Source organism: Pygoscelis adeliae, unplaced genomic scaffold, assembly GCF_000699105.1.
Source record: "Pygoscelis adeliae isolate BGI_AS28 unplaced genomic scaffold, ASM69910v1 Scaffold110, whole genome shotgun sequence".
Lineage (NCBI taxonomy): Eukaryota > Metazoa > Chordata > Aves > Sphenisciformes > Spheniscidae > Pygoscelis > Pygoscelis adeliae.
In genome coordinates, this window is record NW_008823919.1 from 1,013,184 (window position 1) to 1,020,211 (window position 7,028).

The 7,028-nt window shown below is 40.2% G+C and overlaps 1 protein-coding gene across 1 annotated transcript in view; it reads right to left on the bottom strand.

Moving 5' to 3' along the window:
• FBN2 (fibrillin 2) overlaps nt 1-7,028 on the bottom strand; it is a 183,735-nt gene that overhangs the window by 132,303 nt on the left and 44,404 nt on the right. The window lies entirely within an intron of this gene.

Below are 7,028 nucleotides of genomic sequence, written 5' to 3' on the forward strand. Positions count from 1 at the left end.
TATCTCGAAGCCCTTACAAGACACTGAAATTCCACCTGATTTTGTGGATTATATCACTTCCTTTTTGTTACTCCTGGTGTTTGTGCTATAGATAAAAGCTATGATATATGCCTTGTCCATTCACCCACTTTTTCATTTAAGCAGGTATAATTGCTCATAGTCAAGGAAGAAGGCTTTTTTTTTTTTTTTTTTTTAACCACTGGACCTGGTTTTAAGTACATTTGCTGGAGAAATTTGCATTTAGTTCCTGAATCTGTGCCGATTTAGTCAGCGCAGTACCGTGTCCAAATACAACAGTTAGACTGTAAATGGATTAAGGACTTTATCAAAGGCATAAACTTTCTGCAAGCATTTTTATTCTAAATAACTAGTGCTTGGTGCAATCTAGTCTACCTGGAAAGCAAACTTTTCATCTCTGAAGTATTCGTAGGAATTTGGACATGATTTAGCAACATCTAGACAGAAGATGGGTTCCATCATTTATTCACACCCAGCCCAGCCAGTAGCTCCCTTCTGAGTAAAACTAATACGGTGTTTGTCTTTTGACCCTTGGGCCTCAAAAATGCATTCATCAGACGCAATATGCCTGTGCCTTGTGTCATTTATTAATGCTTACTTAAATTAAGCCAACTGTGTCAGCAGATCAGTGGTTAAAAATAACCACTGCCTATCTTTCACAGTTCTGTAAGTCAAGATGTCGAGCAATAGTAAATTAATGGCAGTAGCAGCCGGAAATGAATACTTTCCAGAAACAGAAAAGGTATCACTGAAGCCTTGAACAAAATTTTAAAATCTATTGATTCTGTTTATTTCTTTCAATAGCAATCCTATGGTTTTAGAAGGACAAATAAATGTCAAGCTCTGCTGAAGTCTGAAAAGCCGATCCCAAATATGCAGCACAATGCAGTGCTTGTCCAGTGAAGAAAACACAAATGGTATCACTATGAAAGGTGAGATCCTGCAAATCTTTGAATCACATGCACTACCTTGCTTTTCTGTGCTAATATCAATCTTAATTTGTGAAGGCTTATATGTTAACTATTCTAAGTCATATTTAAATGTAAAGAGAATAAGTATATTCAACTTCAATGTTAGCTTAAAAACATATATACACACTACAAGCCTGATGATTTTTTGATCAGTATCACCTTTTGATGAAAACCCGAATTTGTTTTAACATTGTATTTAGTATTTTAATATATCATTAGTGTTTTGGAACTGAGAAAAATCAGAAAGGACAAAAGTATTTTCTTAAAAGGGCATATTTTATGAATTGCTTCCTAAATGCCATTTTAAGATATAAGAATATTTTTTCTGAAAATACAACAAATTTGAAATGAAGCATATTTTTATTTAGTTGTTTATGTCTTTGACAGTCAGACTAAGCCACACAGGAGTTTTAGCATTATTAATTATCCATTTACTCACGCTTTTGAACTCCAACCACATTAACACAATAAACTTTTTGCCATAAACAGAAAATTAGATGAATAGCTCTTTAGATACAGTTCTGTATACAGAGGTTCGATATGCTACAGATTAGGTAGAATGTTTCCATGTGTTCATAGGCTTGATAATACCTGGCAAGTGAAAAAAGATTCTTTGCTTTTGCAGAATTTTCTCTGCAAAATGGCTGCGGGACTTGCACAGCTAACTTTAACCATGTACCTTTGAAAACACAGCCAAATTCAGCTTCCCTTTCTGATGAGTGGACTGTTTCTCAAAAAACTCTGAAGAACTAAAAAGCTCAGGAAAAATAAATCCTCTCAGATTTTATACAAAAATTTTGGAGAGTGCACTTCTTATTCACAATGCTAATAATAACAATTACCCAAATACAAATTTTCTCTTGAATTCTACCTATAATACGTATGGGGAATTTCTTTCCAATGGATTTGGCATGTGGGAACTAAAAAGTAAACTGGTCGTCAATACAACGTGAAACTGTTGGTTCTTCCTCTGCATCCTAGATAACAGAAATACTACGAATACAAACACACAACAGAAATAATACTAAGCTTTTTTTTTCCTGTTTTAATACTTATCTTCATGACAGCAGGACAGGATACTAGATGACACTGTTAATACTGTCAGTAAACCAGACACATTAATTCCAAACACTAGATTATCTAAAAATTAAAATCTATCACTTCACTGTGAATTTGAACCTTCATCTGTCTACTCTCTTTTGTCCAGTCCACATCAGTGCCTTTAATATTCAGTACAGTGTATTCCTACTATAGACAGATTTTTTGGGATATTATCTCCTGTAATGGGTATATACAGTTAACAATGTCAGCAATGGTAGCAGGAAGAAGAACCTTCATATTTTCAAAAGCTATTCAGCCAGGACTATTTTTCTCTCCTTAGTGCAAAAAATTAACTGTCTGAAGGGAAAGGGTGTAGCTGAGAAATGGACTGTTGAGGAATGCAGGGAGGAACTGAGAAAACATCCAACATGGGATTTCTGCCATTATGCTATTCCTAAAGCCCTGTAGCAACGGCAATAAAGTACTTTCAAGTGGAACATCTACGTTCCTCCTGCCTGAATTCTTGGGAAGAGGGATGTCTGAACAGCTACAATTCCTGTTTAAGCAATGACTGAATAGAAACTGTTGGGAAAAAAGGGGGACAGAACAAAAACCCCAAACAATCTGAATTTTGACTGGGTTTGCTTCTCCAATTTTTTAAAAGCTGCTCACGGTAATAATGAAATAACAATACTACCATAATGTTCTATACAAGTACATTACTCAGAGAATATAATTAATCCTGAAAAGGTGCTAAAGAGCCATTTAAGATACACTAAGATTGCAACATGCACATCCTGTGAAAAGTAGGAGCAACTTCATACCTTGTCACGCTCTGACATCTAACACATATTGAAATTATGACATATTTTCCAATAGTAAGGTTTGCAGGTTCTATTGATTGCGACTTGTTCATATCAACTCCCAAACTAGGCTATCAGCTGATGTAAGCATTCACTTCAAAAATGCCAAGCATTCAAACTATGGACTGAGTGAGTCTGGTCTAATCGATATGTTACAAAGATACAGTTTTACTGAATACCAAGGGGCTTTGTGTTCCTTTAATAAAAGTCTCTGTAAATCTGATGTCATCAGCAGAAAGCAAAACATTGAAAAGCATTAGCCAGATCCCTGTATTTGTTTATTCCTATTCCTCAGAGTAAATATTTAATGCCAGTTTGATCTGACCTTTCTATTTCATGAAATGAAGCCTCCTTAGATAGGAGTTACCACATTTGGAGAACAACTGTTTCCTGAATTGCTAATACTCCTCTCTTGCTAACATTTTTGTAGCACCCCCCCTAGAGCTCCATCTTGACCCCTTTATTTTTTTCTTCACAGTTTCCCTCTGTGCAGTCATACCTACTACCATTATTGCAGCTTCTGTCTATGCACAACTCACAGATCCACCACCCTTTACTTCTTGTATTTGGATTAAACTCTCCATTCACCTTTCTCTGCCAGGATGAGTTTGGCACAGAGTTGATTATATTTCCTTGCAGTATTGCAGTGTAATAGCAAGTACCTCAGTCCCAATTTGTCTGTTCAGCATATCCCTTGGCTCCCTCCTAGAGTTTCTACTCTAACTGACTGATGGAGGTTTTTTGACCCCTGTGAACAACACTGCTGTATCGCTTTTTTGTAAAATTTTCATACCTAGCTGTAGCAAAATCCTGCAGCTTACTTCTACAGACTATGCACCCTAATATGGAGTTCGGAAAGGCAAACAGTGTCTCCACAGTGCCTCCACAGTGTCAAGTGCTAAATCCAGGCCCTTCCTCCAGTAGAGTGGTCTGATAATTCGGGACAGAGTAGACAACATGCTATCAACCTGCAAACACCACAGAACTTAGGTCAGTAGGAATTACCAGTATTCAGAGCTTAAAAGGGACTGTCTTGACTTTTGGAAGTAAAGGCAATGATTTTATGGAACAAAGAAACTCTTCGTCTCTCCTTTTCCACACAGAAAATCTAACTTTTCTTCACCTGTTTGTGCCTTACCATCATCTTGTAATATCACATGCTGACTCCTGCTGACATAAATATAATCAGATCTTCCTATATAATAATAATACACAAAAAATGTAGCAAAAATGATGGCTGTTTAAATTTCCTTTGTTCATCCATCACACAAAGTAAACTACCACCTTGTTTCTATGCTTCCCAGTGGAATTCAGCAATTATGTTAACTGCGTAACTTAAAAATATTTGCCACACAGAATAAGCTGGCAGAAAAAGAAAATGCAGTATTGTGGGCACGGGTGCTAAAGAGCTTTACTGATCTCTCACATAATTTAAATGAAGCCCCAGAAGCTATGCCAGGATCAGTCTGGCAGAGAAGTTCTAAGAATTCATTTTATCTGGCCAACGTGTTTGTCATACAAAGGAGTTTGACTGGGAGATTGTAACCAACGTGCATGCCTTCAGTACGCTGTTTCTGTTTATGACATTGTTATGAAAAGAATGTCTAAAACATACTAATCACTTCAAGATTAACAGTAAAACATAAGCTGTTATACGCTGACAGAGGCCTATTTCTGACTTATAAGGAAAAGCGCAATCAAGTATTTCTCCTTAGTATAATTTGGACACTTTAAGCAGTGTAAGCACAGAAAAACAGGAAAGCAAGTATTTGAAATGAATAATAATGAAGGGATTTATTGTTGCTTGAAACTAAGTATTTAAAATAGATGCCTTTGCTAAGATAATGCTGTGAGGAGTTCCACAGAAGTGAATTTGAGCTAATAGCTTCAGTTGTAGTTTTGAGGTCAACCATACCACTGTGTAAATGAAAACTGAAGGAAAAATCCAAAAAGATGTTTCATCAAGTTTTAATTTCTAAGAATTAAAAATCTTATGTTGTCTTGATTTTCTCTCAATTTTTCAACTCAAGTTTATAGAGGACTTTTACCAAGAACTCTTATGGAGGAGAGCTGAAGTAGAAATCCAGCCAAGCAATTGACTTTGTTAGATTTGTGCAATTTTAAGCCACTGAACTATGACGCAGTGCAGGGGAAAGCAGCACTAAAAATAATGCTGCAATACATGGGGCCGCGGAGGAGACTGAAAGAGAAGGAATAGGGAAATAAAAGTGAGAAAAGGAGAACATTACCTAGCCTCTTTTGAAGCAGTAAAAGAGTAACTTTCCTGAAATCTTTTATAACACCATGAGCAACAGAAGCTGCCTGAATAAGTATGTTTTTCACAGAATCACAGCCTGGTTGAGGTTGGAAGGGACCTCTGGAGGCCATCTGGTCCAACCCACCTGCTCCAGCAGGGACACCTAGAGCACGCTGCCAAGGATCACATCGAGACAGCTTCTGAATGTCTCCAAGGATGGAGATTTCACGACCATTCTGGGCAACCTGTGCCAGTGCTCCGCCACCCTCACAGTAGGAAAATGTTTCCTGATGTTGAGGAGGATTTTCCTGTGTTTCAGTTCATGCCCACTGCCTCTTGTCCTGTCACTAGGCACCACTTAGAAAGAGCCTGGCTCTGTCCTCTTTGCACCTTCCCTCCGGGTATTTGTATATACTGATGAGATCCCCCTTGAGCCTTCTCTTCTCCAGGCTAAAGAGTCCCAGCTCACTCAGCCTTTCCTCAGAGGAGAGATGCTCCAGTCACTTCATCATCTTCGTGGCCCTGCCTTGGAGTCTCTCCAGTAATTTCATCTCTCTCTTGTTCTGGGGAGCTCAAAACTCAACACGGCACTCCCAAGCGTGGCCTCACCAGCGCTGAGCAGAGGGGAAGGATCACCACCCTCAACCTGCTGGCAACACTTTTTCTTCCACAGTCCAGGATACCATTAGCTTTCTTTGCTGCAGGGGCACACTGCTGGCTTGTGTTCAACTTGGTTCCACCAGGACCCCCAGGTCCTTTTCTGCAACGTTGCTTTCAAGATCATCAGCACCCAGCAATACTGGTGCCTGGGGCTGTTCTTCGACTTTGCACTTCTCCTTGTTGAACTTCACAAGGTTCCTGTCAGCCCATTTCTCCAGCCTGTCGAGGTCCCTCTGGATGGCAGCGTGACCCTCTGGCATCATCAGCCACTCCTTCCAGTTTGGTGTCATCTGCAAACTTGCCAAGGGTACACCCTGCCCCATCATCTAGCTCATTAATGAAGATGCTAAACGGGACTGGACCCTGTATCAACCCCTGGGGTACAGTGCTAGTCACTGGCCTACAACTAGACTTCGCGCTGCTGATCACCACTCTCTAGGCCTGGCCATCCAGCCAGCTTTCCATCCACCTCACCATCTGCTCACCCAGCCCATACATCAACAGCTTATGGGAGACAGTGTCAAAGCCCTTTTTCTGAATTACCTAACAGAAATTCTTGCTAACACATACATGCATACACACAAACAGATCCTGTTACTGTACACTTTTTGTTATTTTGTAAATAGGGAATTAAAGCAGAAAGTTCTCCAGCACTAGAGGGAATCACCTATATAAAAATTTAAGGCAGGTCATTCCAGTCAACTTTATCACTTTGCTAAGGAGGATCTTAACTCTGTCACAGAGATCTGCTTATGCATGCAATGCCAGCAGCATCCCGGCTGTGCTGTCTCTCACATGGGTTTTGGAAGCCGTAAGATACGGATACAGAGACAGAACCATACATAGACACTTTGTGAAATCAGAAAACAAACCAACCAAAAAAACACCTGTCACCCAAACTCAAACCTCTGTTTATCCCCAGACTGACTGGGGATTGATTGATCAAAAAGGATTCTGCTCTCTTTGTTAATGTATTCCGTTACACAGATCATAATCAGAACTCAAAGACCTGTGCTGATTTACAGCAGCCGGTTTCAGCCCAAACACTAACCTTCCTCTGCTCTGTTCATAGGTGTGACGCTCCGTGGGGCGGCGACCCCGACGCGGGGGGCCCTGCTCCGCTCGGCCGGGGCCCGGCCTTCCCCTCCGCCGGGCCCGAGGCGGCCCGGCAGCAGCGCAGCGGCACCGCGAGGCGGGGGGCGCAGCCGACCCGAGGAA